At 41.5% G+C, this 19,187-nt stretch overlaps 19 pseudogenes; all 19 read right to left on the bottom strand.

Annotated features, from left to right (window-relative positions):
• Positions 1-380: 380 nt before the first annotated feature.
• On the bottom strand, positions 381-499 carry LOC137116813 (5S ribosomal RNA; annotated as a pseudogene).
• An 857-nt stretch (positions 500-1,356) lies between these two features.
• Positions 1,357-1,475, bottom strand: LOC137116795 (5S ribosomal RNA; annotated as a pseudogene).
• Positions 1,476-2,342: 867 nt separating this feature from the next.
• On the bottom strand, positions 2,343-2,461 carry LOC137116812 (5S ribosomal RNA; annotated as a pseudogene).
• An 857-nt stretch (positions 2,462-3,318) lies between these two features.
• On the bottom strand, positions 3,319-3,437 carry LOC137116901 (5S ribosomal RNA; annotated as a pseudogene).
• An 857-nt stretch (positions 3,438-4,294) lies between these two features.
• Positions 4,295-4,413, bottom strand: LOC137116916 (5S ribosomal RNA; annotated as a pseudogene).
• Positions 4,414-5,270: 857 nt separating this feature from the next.
• LOC137116897 (5S ribosomal RNA) lies at positions 5,271-5,389 on the bottom strand (annotated as a pseudogene).
• Positions 5,390-6,246: 857 nt separating this feature from the next.
• LOC137116794 (5S ribosomal RNA) lies at positions 6,247-6,365 on the bottom strand (annotated as a pseudogene).
• An 857-nt stretch (positions 6,366-7,222) lies between these two features.
• LOC137116905 (5S ribosomal RNA) lies at positions 7,223-7,341 on the bottom strand (annotated as a pseudogene).
• Positions 7,342-8,198: 857 nt separating this feature from the next.
• Positions 8,199-8,317, bottom strand: LOC137116810 (5S ribosomal RNA; annotated as a pseudogene).
• Positions 8,318-9,174: 857 nt separating this feature from the next.
• On the bottom strand, positions 9,175-9,293 carry LOC137116793 (5S ribosomal RNA; annotated as a pseudogene).
• An 857-nt stretch (positions 9,294-10,150) lies between these two features.
• LOC137116809 (5S ribosomal RNA) lies at positions 10,151-10,269 on the bottom strand (annotated as a pseudogene).
• Positions 10,270-11,136: 867 nt separating this feature from the next.
• On the bottom strand, positions 11,137-11,255 carry LOC137116913 (5S ribosomal RNA; annotated as a pseudogene).
• An 857-nt stretch (positions 11,256-12,112) lies between these two features.
• Positions 12,113-12,231, bottom strand: LOC137116792 (5S ribosomal RNA; annotated as a pseudogene).
• Positions 12,232-13,088: 857 nt separating this feature from the next.
• LOC137116892 (5S ribosomal RNA) lies at positions 13,089-13,207 on the bottom strand (annotated as a pseudogene).
• Positions 13,208-14,064: 857 nt separating this feature from the next.
• Positions 14,065-14,183, bottom strand: LOC137116883 (5S ribosomal RNA; annotated as a pseudogene).
• An 857-nt stretch (positions 14,184-15,040) lies between these two features.
• On the bottom strand, positions 15,041-15,159 carry LOC137116808 (5S ribosomal RNA; annotated as a pseudogene).
• Positions 15,160-16,016: 857 nt separating this feature from the next.
• LOC137116791 (5S ribosomal RNA) lies at positions 16,017-16,135 on the bottom strand (annotated as a pseudogene).
• An 867-nt stretch (positions 16,136-17,002) lies between these two features.
• On the bottom strand, positions 17,003-17,121 carry LOC137116912 (5S ribosomal RNA; annotated as a pseudogene).
• Positions 17,122-17,989: 868 nt separating this feature from the next.
• Positions 17,990-18,108, bottom strand: LOC137116965 (5S ribosomal RNA; annotated as a pseudogene).
• Between the last annotated feature and the right edge of the window lie 1,079 nt (positions 18,109-19,187).

The following is a 19,187-nucleotide window of genomic DNA, read 5'->3' as shown; positions in this document are numbered from 1 at the left end:
AAAACCTAACAATTCAAAAATGCTAAATAAGGTTTGGAAACCAAGAACAGCAAACAGGTGCTGATGCCAGAAAGAGCCTCGCTAGCTGTTGGGAACCGTACTTTTAAAACTCCAGGAAGTGTAGGATGGACCAATCAGCTTCCTGTACTTCCCCCAAATCCGGCCAATCAGGCAGGGCACCTATAAGAACAAGAAAATAAAAACAACACATATGGCCAGGACCGTAACATGGTCTACTAGTAATGAAGCACGATGGTTGGCAAACCAATAAAGTAGCAAAACAGCAATGAAAGAACAAAATTTGATGAAAATATAGAACAATTTCTATGAATAAATAGGCAGTAACACCAGCTTGTGCTGCCCGTAAACCCAAGCAAAAAAGCTTACAGCACCTGGTATTCCCAGGCGGTCTTCCTACCAAGTACTAACCAGGCCCGGCCCTATTTGGCTGCCGAGATCGGACGAGATCGGGCGCTTAAAGAGCGGTGTGGCCGTAAGCTGCATTTGACATCATCAACAGCTCTTAAAAACGCTGGAGAAGCAGAATGCATGACACTTGCTAAGAAGAAGATAAATGTGGCAAAGTACAAAGTACTATAACTGTACTGGTCTGTTACGCCCCTGTCTAGGGGCTCAGGGTGCAACATACAAAGATAAATTTGCATGTTCCCTCTCCGATCCCCAAACCAAAATCCAGGATCGAGATGTTCCAACAGAATGATATTTATTTTAAACGAAAGAAAGTGTCAAACAAAACATGACACTACAACTCAGGGCGAACCAAGGCCAACATAATAAACAAAATAAGCCATTTCCCACAGAAAGTGCTAGCTAGCCTGATAGAAATAAACAAACCAAAAGACAGTCGCTAACCCTAACTCCCTAATGTGAAAACAGTCCAAAGAAAATGGCAGTTCACCCCTACAGATTTAATACTATTTACAAAATATACAATTTATAAACAAAACCACGGCACAAAACCTAACAATTCAAAAATGCTAAATAAGGTTTAGAAACCAAGAACAGCAAACAGGTGCTGATGCCAGAAAGAGCCTCGCTAGCTGTTGGGAACCGTACTTTTAAAACTCCAGGAAGTGTAGGATGGACCAATCAGCTTCCTGTACTGCCCCCCAATCCGGCCAATCAGGCAGGGCACCTATAAGAACAAGAAAATAAAAACAACACATATGGCCAGGACCGTAACATGGTCTACTAGTAATGAAGCACGATGGTTGGCAAACCAATAAAGTAGCAAAACAGCAATGAAAGAACAAAATTTGATGAAAATATAGAACAATTTCTATGAATTAATAGGCAGTAACACCAGCTTGTGCTGCCCGTAAACCCAAGCAAAAAAGCTTACAGCACCTGGTATTCCCAGGCGGTCTTCCTACCAAGTACTAACCAGGCCCGGCTCTATTTGGCTGCCGAGATCGGACGAGATCGGGCGCTTAGAGAGCGGTGTGGCCGTAAGCTGCATTTGACATCATCAACAGCTCTTAAAAACGCTGGAGAAGCAGAATGCATGACACTTGCTAAGAAGAAGATAAATGTGGCAAACTACAAAGTACTATAACTGTACTGGTCTGTTACGCCCCTGTCTAGGGGGTCAGGGTGAAACATACAAAGATAAATTTGCATGTTCCCTCTCCGATCCTCAAACCAAAATCCAGGATTGAGATGTTCCAACAGAATGATATTTATTTTAAACGAAAGAAAGTGTCAAACAAAACATGACACTACAACTCAGGGCGAACCAAGGCCAACATAATAAACAAAATAATCCATTTCCCACAGAAAGTGCTAGCTAGCATGATAGAAATAAACAAACCAAAAGACAGTCGCTAACCCTAACTCCCTAATGTGAAAACAAGAGAAAACAATCAAAAGAAAATGGCAGTCCACCCCTACAGATTTAATACTATTTACAAAATATACAATTTATAAACAAAACCACGGCACAAAACCTAACAATTCAAAAATGCTAAATAAGATTTGGAAACCAAGAACAGCAAACAGGTGCTACTGCCAGAAAGAGCCTCGCTAGCTGTTGGGAACCGTACTTTTAAAACTCCAGGAAGTGTAGCATGGACCAATCAGCTTCCTGTACTTCCCCCAAATCCGGCCAATCAGGCAGGGCACCTATAAGAACAAGAAAATAAAAACAACACATATGGCCAGGACCGTAACATGGTCTACTAGTAATGAAGCACGATGGTTGGCAAACCATTAAAGTAGCAAAACAGCAATGAAAGAACAAAATTTGATGAAAATATAGAACAATTTCTATGAATAAATAGGCAGTAACACCAGCTTGTGCTGCCCGTAAACCCAAGCAAAAAAGCTTACAGCACCTGGTATTCCCAGGCGGTCTTCCTACCAAGTACTAACCAGGCCCGGCCCTATTTGGCTGCCGAGATCGGACGAGATCGGGCGCTTAAAGAGCGGTGTGGCCGTAAGCTGCATTTGACATCATCAACAGCTCTTAAAAACGCTGGAGAAGCAGAATGCATGACACTTGCTAAGAAGAAGATAAATGTGGCAAAGTACAAAGTACTATAACTGTACTGGTCTGTTACGCCCCTGTCTAGGGGGTCAGGGTGAAACATACAAAGATAAATTTGCATTTTCCCTCTCCGATCCTCAAACCAAAATCCAGGATTGAGATGTTCCAACAGAATGATATTTATTTTAAACGAAAGAAAGTGTCAAACAAAACATGACACTACAACTCAGGGCGAACCAAGGCCAACATAATAAACAAAATAAGCCATTTCCCACAGAAAGCGCTAGCTAGCCTGATAGAAATAAACAAACCAAAAGACAGTCGCTAACCCTAACTCCCTAATGTGAAAACAGTCCAAAGAAAATGGCAGTTCACCCCTACAGATTTAATACTATTTACAAAATATACAATTTATAAACAAAACCACGGCACAAAACCTAACAATTCAAAAATGCTAAATAAGGTTTGGAAACCAAGAACAGCAAACAGGTGCTGATGCCAGAAAGAGCCTCGCTAGCTGTTGGGAACCGTACTTTTAAAACTCCAGGAAGTGTAGGATGGACCAATCAGCTTCCTGTACTTCCCCCAAATCCGGCCAATCAGGCAGGGCACCTATAAGAACAAGAAAATAAAAACAACACATATGGCCAGGACCGTAACATGGTCTACTAGTAATGAAGCACGATGGTTGGCAAACCAATAAAGTAGCAAAACAGCAATGAAAGAACAAAATTTGATGAAAATATAGAACAATTTCTATGAATAAATAGGCAGTAACACCAGCTTGTGCTGCCCGTAAACCCAAGCAAAAAAGCTTACAGCACCTGGTATTCCCAGGCGGTCTTCCTACCAAGTACTAACCAGGCCCTGCCCTATTTGGCTGCCGAGATCGGACGAGATCGGGCGCTCAGAGAGCGGTGTGGCCGTAAGCTGCATTTGACATCATCAACAGCTCTTAAAAACGCTGGAGAAGCAGAATGCATGACACTTGCTAAGAAGAAGATAAATGTGGCAAAGTACAAAGTACTATAACTGTACTGGTCTGTTACGCCCCTGTCTAGGGGCTCAGGGTGCAACATACAAAGATAAATTAGCATGTTCCCTCTCCGATCCCCAAACCAAAATCCAGGATCGAGATGTTCCAACAGAATGATATTTATTTTAAACGAAAGAAAGTGTCAAACAAAACATGACACTACAACTCAGGGCGAACCAAGGCCAACATAATAAACAAAATAAGCCATTTCCCACAGAAAGCGCTAGCTAGCCTGATAGAAATAAACAAACCAAAAGACAGTCGCTAACCCTAACTCCCTAATGTGAAAACAGTCCAAAGAAAATGGCAGTTCACCCCTACAGATTTAATACTATTTACAAAATATACAATTTATAAACTAAACCACGGCACAAAACCTAACAATTCAAAAATGCTAAATAAGGTTTGGAAACCAAGAACAGCAAACAGGTGCTGATGCCAGAAAGAGCCTCGCTAGCTGTTGGGAACCGTACTTTTAAAACTCCAGGAAGTGTAGGATGGACCAATCAGCTTCCTGTACTTCCCCCAAATCCGGCCAATCAGGCAGGGCACCTATAAGAACAAGAAAATAAAAACAACACATATGGCCAGGACCGTAACATGGTCTACTAGTAATGAAGCACGATGGTTGGCAAACCAATAAAGTAGCAAAACAGCAATTAAAGAACAAAATTTGATGAAAATATAGAACAATTTCTATGAATAAATAGGCAGTAACACCAGCTTGTGCTGCCCGTAAACCCAAGCAAAAAAGCTTACAGCACCTGGTATTCCCAGGCGGTCTTCCTACCAAGTACTAACCAGGCCCGGCCCTATTTGGCTGCCGAGATCGGACGAGATCGGGCGCTTAAAGAGCGGTGTGGCCGTATGCTGCATTTGACATCATCAACAGCTATTAAAAACGCTGGAGAAGCAGAATGCATGACACTTGCTAAGAAGAAGATAAATGTGGCAAAGTACAAAGTACTATAACTGTACTGGTCTGTTACGCCCCTGTCTAGGGGCTCAGGGTGCAACATACAAAGATAAATTAGCATGTTCCCTCTCCGATCCCCAAACCAAAATCCAGGATCGAGATGTTCCAACAGAATGATATTTATTTTAAACGAAAGAAAGTGTCAAACAAAACATGACACTACAACTCAGGGCGAACCAAGGCCAACATAATAAACAAAATAAGCCATTTCCCACAGAAAGCGCTAGCTAGCCTGATAGAAATAAACAAACCAAAAGACAGTCGCTAACCCTAACTCCCTAATGTGAAAACAGTCCAAAGAAAATGGCAGTTCACCCCTACAGATTTAATACTATTTACAAAATATACAATTTATAAACAAAACCACGGCACAAAACCTAACAATTCAAAAATGCTAAATAAGGTTTGGAAACCAAGAACAGCAAACAGGTGCTGATGCCAGAAAGAGCCTCGCTAGCTGTTGGGAACCGTACTTTTAAAACTCCAGGAAGTGTAGGATGGACCAATCAGCTTCCTGTACTTCCCCCAAATCCGGCCAATCAGGCAGGGCACCCATAAGAACAAGAAAATAAAAACAACACATATGGCCAGGACCGTAACATGGTCTACTAGTAATGAAGCACGATGGTTGGCAAACCAATAAAGTAGCAAAACAGCAATGAAAGAACAAAATTTGATGAAAATATAGAACAATTTCTATGAATAAATAGGCAGTAACACCAGCTTGTGCTGCCCGTAAACCCAAGCAAAAAAGCTTACAGCACCTGGTATTCCCAGGCGGTCTTCCTACCAAGTACTCACCAGGCCCGGCTCTATTTGGCTGCCGAGATCGGACGAGATCGGGCGCTTAGAGAGCGGTGTGGCCGTAAGCTGCATTTGACATCATCAACAGCTCTTAAAAACGCTGGAGAAGCAGAATGCATGACACTTGCTAAGAAGAAGATAAATGTGGCAAAGTACAAAGTACTATAACTGTACTGGTCTGTTACGCCCCTGTCTAGGGGGTCAGGGTGAAACATACAAAGATAAATTTGCATGTTCCCTCTCCGATCCCCAAACCAAAATCCAGGATTGAGATGTTCCAACAGAATGATATTTATTTTAAACGAAAGAAAGTGTCAAACAAAACATGACACTACAACTCAGGGCGAACCAAGGCCAACATAATAAACAAAATAAGCCATTTCCCACAGAAAGCGCTAGCTAGCCTGATAGAAATAAACAAACCAAAAGACAGTCGCTAACCCTAACTCCCTAATGTGAAAACAGTCCAAAGAAAATGGCAGTTCACCCCTACAGATTTAATACTATTTACAAAATATACAATTTATAAACAAAACCACGGCACAAAACCTAACAATTCAAAAATGCTAAATAAGGTTTGGAAACCAAGAACAGCAAACAGGTGCTGATGCCAGAAAGAGCCTCGCTAGCTGTTGGGAACCGTACTTTTAAAACTCCAGGAAGTGTAGGATGGACCAATCAGCTTCCTGTACTTCCCCCAAATCCGGCCAATCAGGCAGGGCACCTATAAGAACAAGAAAATAAAAACAACACATATGGCCAGGACCGTAACATGGTCTACTAGTAATGAAGCACGATGGTTGGCAAACCAATAAAGTAGCAAAACAGCAATGAAAGAACAAAATTTGATGAAAATATAGAACAATTTCTATGAATAAATAGGCAGTAACACCAGCTTGTGCTGCCCGTAAACCCAAGCAAAAAAGCTTACAGCACCTGGTATTCCCAGGCGGTCTTCCTACCAAGTACTAACCAGGCCCGGCTCTATTTGGCTGCCGAGATCGGACGAGATCGGGCGCTTAGAGAGCGGTGTGGCCGTAAGCTGCATTTGACATCATCAACAGCTCTTAAAAACGCTGGAGAAGCAGAATGCATGACACTTGCTAAGAAGAAGATAAATGTGGCAAAGTACAAAGTACTATAACTGTACTGGTCTGTTACGCCCCTGTCTAGGGGGTCAGGGTGAAACATACAAAGATAAATTTGCATGTTCCCTCTCCGATCCTCAAACCAAAATCCAGGATTGAGATGTTCCAACAGAATGATATTTATTTTAAACGAAAGAAAGTGTCAAACAAAACATGACACTACAACTCAGGGCGAACCAAGGCCAACATAATAAACAAAATAAGCCATTTCCCACAGAAAGCGCTAGCTAGCCTGATAGAAATAAACAAACCAAAAGACAGTCGCTAACCCTAACTCCCTAATGTGAAAACAGTCCAAAGAAAATGGCAGTTCACCCCTACAGATTTAATACTATTTACAAAATATACAATTTATAAACAAAACCACGGCACAAAACCTAACAATTCAAAAATGCTAAATAAGGTTTGGAAACCAAGAACAGCAAACAGGTGCTGATGCCAGAAAGAGCCTCGCTAGCTGTTGGGAACTGTACTTTTAAAACTCCAGGAAGTGTAGGATGGACCAATCAGCTTCCTGTACTTCCCCCAAATCCGGCCAATCAGGCAGGGCACCTATAAGAACAAGAAAATAAAAACAACACATATGGCCAGGACCGTAACATGGTCTACTAGTAATGAAGCACGATGGTTGGCAAACCAATAAAGTAGCAAAACAGCAATGAAAGAACAAAATTTGATGAAAATATAGAACAATTTCTATGAATAAATAGGCAGTAACACCAGCTTGTGCTGCCCGTAAACCCAAGCAAAAAAGCTTACAGCACCTGGTATTCCCAGGCAGTCTTCCTACCAAGTACTAACCAGGCCCGGCTCTATTTGGCTGCCGAGATCGGACGAGATCGGGCGCTTAGAGAGCGGTGTGGCCGTAAGCTGCATTTGACATCATCAACAGCTCTTAAAAACGCTGGAGAAGCAGAATGCATGACACTTGCTAAGAAGAAGATAAATGTGGCAAAGTACAAAGTACTATAACTGTACTGGTCTGTTACGCCCCTGTCTAGGGGGTCAGGGTGAAACATACAAAGATAAATTTGCATGTTCCCTCTCCGATCCCCAAACCAAAATCCAGGATTGAGATGTTCCAACAGAATGATATTTATTTTAAACGAAAGAAAGTGTCAAACAAAACATGACACTACAACTCAGGGCGAACCAAGGCCAACATAATAAACAAAATAAGCCATTTCCCACAGAAAGCGCTAGCTAGCCTGATAGAAATAAACAAACCAAAAGACAGTCGCTAACCCTAACTCCCTAATGTGAAAACAGTCCAAAGAAAATGGCAGTTCACCCCTACAGATTTAATACTATTTACAAAATATACAATTTATAAACAAAACCACGGCACAAAACCTAACAATTCAAAAATGCTAAATAAGGTTTGGAAACCAAGAACAGCAAACAGGTGCTGATGCCAGAAAGAGCCTCGCTAGCTGTTGGGAACCGTACTTTTAAAACTCCAGGAAGTGTAGGATGGACCAATCAGCTTCCTGTACTTCCCCCAAATCCGGCCAATCATGCAGGGCACCTATAAGAACAAGAAAATAAAAACAACACATATGGCCAGGACCGTAACATGGTCTACTAGTAATGAAGCACGATGGTTGGCAAACCAATAAAGTAGCAAAACAGCAATGAAAGAACAAAATTTGATGAAAATATAGAACAATTTCTATGAATAAATAGGCAGTAACACCAGCTTGTGCTGCCCGTAAACCCAAGCAAAAAAGCTTACAGCACCTGGTATTCCCAGGCGGTCTTCCTACCAAGTACTAACCAGGCCCGGCCCTATTTGGCTGCCGAGATCGGACGAGATCGGGCGCTTAAAGAGCGGTGTGGCCGTAAGCTGCATTTGACATCATCAACAGCTCTTAAAAACGCTGGAGAAGCAGAATGCATGACACTTGCTAAGAAGAAGATAAATGTGGCAAAGTACAAAGTACTATAACTGTACTGGTCGGTTACGCCCCTGTCTAGGGGCTCAGGGTGCAACATACAAAGATAAATTAGCATGTTCCCTCTCCGATCCCCAAACCAAAATCCAGGATCGAGATGTTCCAACAGAATGATATTTATTTTAAACGAAAGAAAGTGTCAAACAAAACATGACACTACAACTCAGGGCGAACCAAGGCCAACATAATAAACAAAATAAGCCATTTCCCACAGAAAGTGCTAGCTAGCCTGATAGAAATAAACAAACCAAAAGACAGTCGCTAACCCTAACTCCCTAATGTGAAAACAGTCCAAAGAAAATGGCAGTTCACCCCTACAGATTTAATACTATTTACAAAATATACAATTTATAAACAAAACCACGGCACAAAACCTAACAATTCAAAACTGCTAAATAAGGTTTGGAAACCAAGAACAGCAAACAGGTGCTGATGCCAGAAAGAGCCTCGCTAGCTGTAGGGAACTGTACTTTTAAAACTCCAGGAAGTGTAGGATGGACCAATCAGCTTCCTGTACTTCCCCCAAATCCGGCCAATCAGGCAGGGCACCTATAAGAACAAGAAAATAAAAACAACACATATGGCCAGGACCGTAACATGGTCTACTAGTAATGAAGCACGATGGTTGGCAAACCAATAAAGTAGCAAAACAGCAATGAAAGAACAAAATTTGATGAAAATATAGAACAATTTCTATGAATAAATAGGCAGTAACACCAGCTTGTGCTGCCCGTAAACCCAAGCAAAAAAGCTTACAGCACCTGGTATTCCCAGGCGGTCTTCCTACCAAGTACTAACCAGGCCCGGCTCTATTTGGCTGCCGAGATCGGACGAGATCGGGCGCTTAGAGAGCGGTGTGGCCGTAAGCTGCATTTGACATCATCAACAGCTCTTAAAAACGCTGGAGAAGCAGAATGCATGACACTTGCTAAGAAGAAGATAAATGTGGCAAAGTACAAAGTACTATAACTGTACTGGTCTGTTACGCCCCTGTCTAGGGGGTCAGGGTGAAACATACAAAGATAAATTTGCATGTTCCCTCTCCGATCCTCAAACCAAAATCCAGGATTGAGATGTTCCAACAGAATGATATTTATTTTAAACGAAAGAAAGTGTCAAACAAAACATGACACTACAACTCAGGGCGAACCAAGGCCAACATAATAAACAAAATAAGCCATTTCCCACAGAAAGCGCTAGCTAGCCTGATAGAAATAAACAAACCAAAAGACAGTCGCTAACCCTAACTCCCTAATGTGAAAACAGTCCAAAGAAAATGGCAGTTCACCCCTACAGATTTAATACTATTTACAAAATATACAATTTATAAACAAAACCACGGCACAAAACCTAACAATTCAAAAATGCTAAATAAGGTTTGGAAACCAAGAACAGCAAACAGGTGCTGATGCCAGAAAGAGCCTCGCTAGCTGTTGGGAACCGTACTTTTAAAACTCCAGGAAGTGTAGGATGGACCAATCAGCTTCCTGTACTTCCCCCAAATCCGGCCAATCAGGCAGGGCACCTATAAGAACAAGAAAATAAAAACAACACATATGGCCAGGACCGTAACATGGTCTACTAGTAATGAAGCACGATGGTTGGCAAACCAATAAAGTAGCAAAACAGCAATGAAAGAACAAAATTTGATGAAAATATAGAACAATTTCTATGAATAAATAGGCAGTAACACCAGCTTGTGCTGCCCGTAAACCCAAGCAAAAAAGCTTACAGCACCTGGTATTCCCAGGCGGTCTTCCTACCAAGTACTAACCAGGCCCGGCCCTATTTGGCTGCCGAGATCGGACGAGATCGGGCGCTTAAAGAGCGGTGTGGCCGTAAGCTGCATTTGACATCATCAACAGCTCTTAAAAACGCTGGAGAAGCAGAATGCATGACACTTGCTAAGAAGAAGATAAATGTGGCAAAGTACAAAGTACTATAACTGTACTGGTCTGTTACGCCCCTGTCTAGGGGGTCAGGGTGAAACATACAAAGATAAATTTGCATGTTCCCTCTCCGATCCTCAAACCAAAATCCAGGATTGAGATGTTCCAACAGAATGATATTTATTTTAAACAAAAGAAAGTGTCAAACAAAACATGACACTACAACTCAGGGCGAACCAAGGCCAACATAATAAACAAAATAAGCCATTTCCCACAGAAAGCGCTAGCTAGCCTGATAGAAATAAACAAACCAAAAGACAGTCGCTAACCCTAACTCCCTAATGTGAAAACAAGAGAAAACAATCAAAAGAAAATGGCAGTCCACCCCTACAGATTTAATACTATTTACAAAATATACAATTTATAAACAAAACCACGGCACAAAACCTAACAATTCAAAAATGCTACATAAGATTTGGAAACCAAGTACAGCAAACAGGTGCTGATGCCAGAAAGAGCCTCGCTAGCTGTTGGGAACCGTACTTTTAAAACTCCAGGAAGTGTAGGATGGACCAATCAGCTTCCTGTACTGCCCCCAAATCCGGCCAATCAGGCAGGGCACCTATAAGAACAAGAAAATAAAAACAACACATATGGCCAGGACCGTAACATGGTCTACTAGTAATGAAGCACGATGGTTGGCAAACCAATAAAGTAGCAAAACAGCAATGAAAGAACAAAATTTGATGAAAATATAGGACAATTTCTATGAATAAATAGGCAGTAACACCAGCTTGTGCTGCCCGTAAACCCAAGCAAAAAAGCTTACAGCACCTGGTATTCCCAGGCGGTCTTCCTACCAAGTACTAACCAGGCCCGGCCCTATTTGGCTGCCGAGATCGGACGAGATCGGGCGCTCAGAGAGCGGTGTGGCCGTAAGCTGCATTTGACATCATCAACAGCTCTTAAAAACGCTCGAGAAGCAGAATGCATGACACTTGCTAAGAAGAAGATAAATGTGGCAAAGTACAAAGTACTATAACTGTACTGGTCGGTTACGCCCCTGTCTAGGGGCTCAGGGTGCAACATACAAAGATAAATTAGCATGTTCCCTCTCCGATCCCCAAACCAAAATCCAGGATCGAGATGTTCCAACAGAATGATATTTATTTTAAAAGAAAGAAAGTGTCAAACAAAACATGACACTACAACTCAGGGCGAACCAAGGCCAACATAATAAACAAAATAAGCCATTTCCCACAGAAAGTGCTAGCTAGCCTGATAGAAATAAACAAACCAAAAGACAGTCGCTAACCCTAACTCCCTAATGTGAAAACAGTCCAAAGAAAATGGCAGTTCACCCCTACAGATTTAATACTATTTACAAAATATACAATTTATAAACAAAACCACGGCACAAAACCTAACAATTCAAAAATGCTAAATAAGGTTTGGAAACCAAGAACAGCAAACAGGTGCTGATGCCAGAAAGAGCCTCGCTAGCTGTTGGGAACCGTACTTTTAAAACTCCAGGAAGTGTAGGATGGACCAATCAGCTTCCTGTACTTCCCCCAAATCCGGCCAATCAGGCAGGGCACCTATAAGAACAAGAAAATAAAAACAACACATATGGCCAGGACCGTAACATGGTCTACTAGTAATGAAGCACGATGGTTGGCAAACCAATAAAGTAGCAAAACAGCAATGAAAGAACAAAATTTGATGAAAATATAGAACAATTTCTATGAATAAATAGGCAGTAACACCAGCTTGTGCTGCCCGTAAACCCAAGCAAAAAAGCTTACAGCACCTGGTATTCCCAGGCGGTCTTCCTACCAAGTACTAACCAGGCCCGGCTCTATTTGGCTGCCGAGATCGGACGAGATCGGGCGCTTAGAGAGCGGTGTGGCCGTAAGCTGCATTTGACATCATCAACAGCTCTTAAAAACGCTGGAGAAGCAGAATGCATGACACTTGCTAAGAAGAAGATAAATGTGGCAAAGTACAAAGTACTATAACTGTACTGGTCTGTTACGCCCCTGTCTAGGGGGTCAGGGTGAAACATACAAAGATAAATTTGCATGTTCCCTCTCCGATCCTCAAACCAAAATCCAGGATTGAGATGTTCCAACAGAATGATATTTATTTTAAACGAAAGAAAGTGTCAAACAAAACATGACACTACAACTCAGGGCGAACCAAGGCCAACATAATAAACAAAATAAGCCATTTCCCACAGAAAGCGCTAGCTAGCCTGATAGAAATAAACAAACCAAAAGACAGTCGCTAACCCTAACTCCCTAATGTGAAAACAGTCCAAAGAAAATGGCAGTTCACCCCTACAGATTTAATACTATTTACAAAATATACAATTTATAAACAAAACCACGGCACAAAACCTAACAATTCAAAAATGCTAAATAAGGTTTGGAAACCAAGAACAGCAAACAGGTGCTGATGCCAGAAAGAGCCTCGCTAGCTGTTGGGAACCGTACTTTTAAAACTCCAGGAAGTGTAGGATGGACCAATCAGCTTCCTGTACTTCCCCCAAATCCGGCCAATCAGGCAGGGCACCTATAAGAACAAGAAAATAAAAACAACACATATGGCCAGGACCGTAACATGGTCTACTAGTAATGAAGCACGATGGTTGGCAAACCAATAAAGTAGCAAAACAGCAATGAAAGAACAAAATTTGATGAAAATATAGAACAATTTCTATGAATAAATAGGCAGTAACACCAGCTTGTGCTGCCCGTAAACCCAAGCAAAAAAGCTTACAGCACCTGGTATTCCCAGGCGGTCTTCCTACCAAGTACTAACCAGGCCCGGCCCTATTTGGCTGCCGAGATCGGACGAGATCGAGCGCTTAAAGAGCGGTGTGGCCGTAAGCTGCATTTGACATCATCAACAGCTCTTAAAAACGCTGGAGAAGCAGAATGCATGACACTTGCTAAGAAGAAGATAAATGTGGCAAAGTACAAAGTACTATAACTGTACTGGTCTGTTACGCCCCTGTCTAGGGGCTCAGGGTGCAACATACAAAGATAAATTAGCATGTTCCCTCTCCGATCCCCAAACCAAAATCCAGGATCGAGATGTTCCAACAGAATGATATTTATTTTAAACGAAAGAAAGTGTCAAACAAAACATGACACTACAACTCAGGGCGAACCAAGGCCAACATAATAAACAAAATAAGCCATTTCCCACAGAAAGTGCTAGCTAGCCTGATAGAAATAAACAAACCAAAAGACAGTCGCTAACCCTAACTCCCTAATGTGAAAACAGTCCAAAGAAAATGGCAGTTCACCCCTACAGATTTAATACTATTTACAAAATATACAATTTATAAACAAAACCACGGCACAAAACCTAACAATTCAAAAATGCTGAATAAGGTTTAGAAACCAAGAACAGCAAACAGGTGCTGATGCCAGAAAGAGCCTCGCTAGCTGTTGGGAACCGTACTTTTAAAACTCCAGTAAGTGTAGGATGGACCAATCAGCTTCCTGTACTGCCCCCCAATCCGGCCAATCAGGCAGGGCACCTATAAGAACAAGAAAATAAAAACAACACATATGGCCAGGACCGTAACATGGTCTACTAGTAATGAAGCACGATGGTTGGCAAACCAATAAAGTAGCAAAACAGCAATGAAAGAACAAAATTTGATGAAAATATAGAACAATTTCTATGAATAAATAGGCAGTAACACCAGCTTGTGCTGCCCGTAAACCCAAGCAAAAAAGCTTACAGCACCTGGTATTCCCAGGCGGTCTTCCTACCAAGTACTAACCAGGCCCGGCCCTATTTGGCTGCCGAGATCGGACGAGATCGGGCGCTTAGAGAGCGGTGTGGCCGTAAGCTGCATTTGACATCATCAACAGCTCTTAAAAACGCTGGAGAAGCAGAATGCATGACACTTGCTAAGAAGAAGATAAATGTGGCAAAGTACAAAGTACTATAACTGTACTGGTCTGTTACGCCCCTGTCTAGGGGCTCAGGGTGCAACATACAAAGATAAATTAGCATGTTCCCTCTCCGATCCCCAAACCAAAATCCAGGATCGAGATGTTCCAACAGAATGATATTTATTTTAAACGAAAGAAAGTGTCAAACAAAACATGACACTACAACTCAGGGCGAACCAAGGCCAACATAATAAACAAAATAAGCCATTTCCCACAGAAAGTGCTAGCTAGCCTGATAGAAATAAACAAACCAAAAGACAGTCGCTAACCCTAACTCCCTAATGTGAAAACAGTCCAAAGAAAATGGCAGTTCACCCCTACAGATTTAATACTATTTACAAAATATACAATTTATAAACAAAACCACGGCACAAAACCTAACAATTCAAAAATGCTAAATAAGGTTTGGAAACCAAGAACAGCAAACAGGTGCTGATGCCAGAAAGAGCCTCGCTAGCTGTTGGGAACCGTACTTTTAAAACTCCAGGAAGTGTAGGATGGACCAATCAGCTTCCTGTACTTCCCCCAAATCCGGCCAATCAGGCAGGGCACCTATAAGAACAAGAAAATAAAAACAACACATATGGCCAGGACCGTAACATGGTCTACTAGTAATGAAGCACGATGGTTGGCAAACCAATAAAGTAGCAAAACAGCAATGAAAGAACAAAATTTGATGAAAATATAGAACAATTTCTATGAATAAATAGGCAGTAACACCAGCTTGTGCTGCCCGTAAACCCAAGCAAAAAAGCTTACAGCACCTGGTATTCCCAGGCGGTCTTCCTACCAAGTACTAACCAGGCCCGGCCCTATTTGGCTGCCGAGATCGGACGAGATCGGGCGCTTAAAGAGCGGTGTGGCCGTAAGCTGCATTTGACATCATCAACAGCTCTTAAAAACGCTGGAGAAGCAGAATGCATGACACTTGCTAAGAAGAAGATAAATGTGGCAAAGTACAAAGTACTATAACTGTACTGGTCTGTTACGCCCCTGTCTAGGGGCTCAGGGTGCAACATACAAAGATAAATTAGCATGTTCCCTCTCCGATCCCCAAACCAAAATCCAGGATCGAGATGTTCCAACAGAATGATATTTATTTTAAACGAAAGAAAGTGTCAAACAAAACATGACACTACAACTCAGGGCGAACCAAGGCCAACATAATAAACAAAATAAGCCATTTCCCACAGAAAGCGCTAGCTAGCCTGATAGAAATAAACAAACCAAAAGACAGTCGCTAACCCTAACTCCCTAATGTGAAAACAGTCCAAAGAAAATGGCAGTTCACCCCTACAGATTTAATACTATTTACAAAATATACAATTTATAAACAAAACCACGGCACAAAACCTAACAATTCAAAAATGCTAAATAAGGTTTGGAAACCAAGAACAGCAAACAGGTGCTGATGCCAGAAAGAGCCTCGCTAGCTGTTGGGAACCGTACTTTTAAAACTCCAGGAAGTGTAGGATGGACCAATCAGCTTCCTGTACTTCCCCCAAATCCGGCCAATCAGGCAGGGCACCTATAAGAACAAGAAAATAAAAACAACACATATGGCCAGGACCGTAACATGGTCTACTAGTAATGAAGCACGATGGTTGGCAAACCAATAAAGTAGCAAAACAGCAATGAAAGAACAAAATTTGATGAAAATATAGAACAATTTCTATGAATAAATAGGCAGTAACACCAGCTTGTGCTGCCCGTAAACCCAAGCAAAAAAGCTTACAGCACCTGGTATTCCCAGGCGGTCTTCCTACCAAGTACTAACCAGGCCCGGCTCTATTTGGCTGCCGAGATCGGACGAGATCGGGCGCTTAGAGAGCGGTGTGGCCGTAAGCTGCATTTGACATCATCAACAGCTCTTAAAAACGCTGGAGAAGCAGAATGCATGACACTTGCTAAGAAGAAGATAAATGTGGCAAAGTACAAAGTACTATAACTGTACTGGTCTGTTACGCCCCTGTCTAGGGGGTCAGGGTGAAACATACAAAGATAAATTTGCATGTTCCCTCTCCGATCCTCAAACCAAAATCCAGGATTGAGATGTTCCAACAGAATGATATTTATTTTAAACGAAAGAAAGTGTCAAACAAAACATGACACTACAACTCAGGGCGAACCAAGGCCAACATAATAAACAAAATAAGCCATTTCCCACAGAAAGCGCTAGCTAGCCTGATAGAAATAAACAAACCAAAAGACAGTCGCTAACCCTAACTCCCTAATGTGAAAACAAGAGAAAACAATCAAAAGAAAATGGCAGTCCACCCCTACAGATTTAATACTATTTACAAAATATACAATTTATAAACAAAACCACGGCACAAAACCTAACAATTCAAAAATGCTAAATAAGATTTGGAAACCAAGAACAGCAAACAGGTGCTGATGCCAGAAAGAGCCTCGCTAGCTGTTGGGAACCGTACTTTTAAAACTCCAGGAAGTGTAGGATTGACCAATCAGCTTCCTGTACTGCCCCCAAATCCGGCCAATCAGGCAGGGCACCTATAAGAACAAGAAAATAAAAACAACACATATGGCCAGGACCGTAACATGGTCTACTAGTAATGAAGCACGATGGTTGGCAAACCAATAAAGTAGCAAAACAGCAATGAAAGAACAAAATTTGATGAAAATATAGGACAATTTCTATGAATAAATAGGCAGTAACACCAGCTTGTGCTGCCCGTAAACCCAAGCAAAAAAGCTTACAGCACCTGGTATTCCCAGGCGGTCTTCCTACCAAGTACTAACCAGGCCCGGCCCTATTTGGCTGCCGAGATCGGACGAGATCGGGCGCTCAGAGAGCGGTGTGGCCGTAAGCTGCATTTGACATCATCAACAGCTCTTAAAAACGCTGGAGAAGCAGAATGCATGACACTTGCTAAGAAGAAGATAAATGTGGCAAAGTACAAAGTACTATAACTGTACTGGTCGGTTACGCCCCTGTCTAGGGGCTCAGGGTGCAACATACAAAGATAAATTAGCATGTTCCCTCTCCAATCCCCAAACCAAAATCCAGGATCGAGATGTTCCAACAGAATGATATTTATTTTAAAAGAAAGAAAGTGTCAAACAAAACATGACACTACAACTCAGGGCGAACCAAGGCCAACATAATAAACAAAATAAGCCATTTCCCACAGAAAGTGCTAGCTAGCCTGATAGAAATAAACAAACCAAAAGACAGTCGCTAACCCTAACTCCCTAATGTGAAAACAAGAGAAAACAATCAAAAGAAAATGGCTGTTCACCCCTACAGATTTAATACTATTTACAAAAATATACAATTTATAAACAAAACCACGGCACAAAACCTAACAATTCAAAAATGCTAAATAAGGTTTGGAAACCAAGAACAGCAAACAGGTGCTGCTGCCAGAAAGAGCCTCGCTAGCTGTTGGGAACTGTACTTTTAAAACTCCAGGAAGTGTAGGATGGACCAATCAGCTTCCTGTACTGCCCCTCAATCCGGCCAATCAGGCAGGGCACCTATAAGAACAACAAAATAAAAACAACACATATGGCCAGGACCGTAACATGGTCTACTAGTAATGAAGCACGATGGTTGACAAACCAATAATGTAGCAAAACAGCAATGAAAGAACAAAATTTGATGAAAATATAGAACAATTTCTATGAATAAATAGGCAGTAACACCAGCTTGTGCTGCCCGTAAACCCAAGCAAAAAAGCTTACAGCACCTGGTATTCCCAGGCGGTCTTCCTACCAAGTACTAACAAGGCCCGGCCCTATTTGGCTGCCGAGATCGGACGAGATCGGGCGCTTCGAGAGCGGTGTGGCCGTAAGCTGCATTTGATATCATCAACAGCTCCTAAAAACGCTGGAGAAGCAGAATGCATGACATTCGCTAAGAAGAAGATACATGTGGCAAAGTACTAAAACGGTACCGGTCTAGTAGTAAAGAAGCACGATGGTTGACAAACCAATAAAGCAGCAAAACAGCAATGAAAGAACAAAATTTGATGAAAATATAGAACAATTTCTATGAATAAATAGGCAGTAACACCAGCTTGTGCTGCCCGTAAACCCAAGCAAAAAAGCTTACAGCACCTGGTATTCCCAGGCGGTCTTCCTACCAAGTACTAACCAGGCCCGGCTCTATTTGGCTGCCGAGATCGGACGAGATCGGGCGCTTATTTTTTTTTTTTTATTTTTTTTTTATTTTTTTATTTTTTTATCTTTTTATTATCAAAAATACACTTTACAAAATAAAAATTAACTATATACAGAGAAACATAAAGAAAAAGAGTAAATTCATTCGTCTTTTTAACAGTAAATCAAACAAATTAAAGCAAAGCAAGCCTCTTCCCCTTTTTTCCACATATTTGTATGCACATATATACATGTATACATACATATATATACATACACACATATATATACATATATACATACACCTACATACACACATACATTCTTAAATATATACGCCCATATACTACAAGGTTAAATAAATTCACCCAAAATCGAAGTGCAATCTACCCTCCCCATCCAGCTCACATAAATCATTCCTTGCCCCCCACCTAGCTATAAACTCATCCTCATCCACTGAAAACAGAATTCTCATGTAATGTGTCACCATATTTTGAAAAAAACCCACCCTGTTTGTCCTTTTCCCCCCATACAAAGCATAATTTCTACCAACATACAACACATGACGTGCTACACTCAATAAAAAATTGATTAAACCAACATTACATCTTTTATCACCTTTTTGTTTCCCAAAGCACCACACCCAGTCCCATGCTTCCCCTTCTAACTTAGGCAGTTTACACTTATTGATTAACAACGTTTTAACCCAGTCCCTGAAATCCCGTGTGACTGTACAGTATAGCATAAAGTGGTTAAAATCTTCATCTTCCACCC

Source organism: Channa argus, unplaced genomic scaffold (genome assembly GCF_033026475.1).
Source record: "Channa argus isolate prfri unplaced genomic scaffold, Channa argus male v1.0 Contig032, whole genome shotgun sequence".
Taxonomy (NCBI): Eukaryota; Metazoa; Chordata; class Actinopteri; order Anabantiformes; family Channidae; genus Channa; species Channa argus.
The sequence above is the reverse complement of the archived record's forward strand: the minus strand, read 5'-3'. Positions and strand labels throughout refer to the sequence as shown.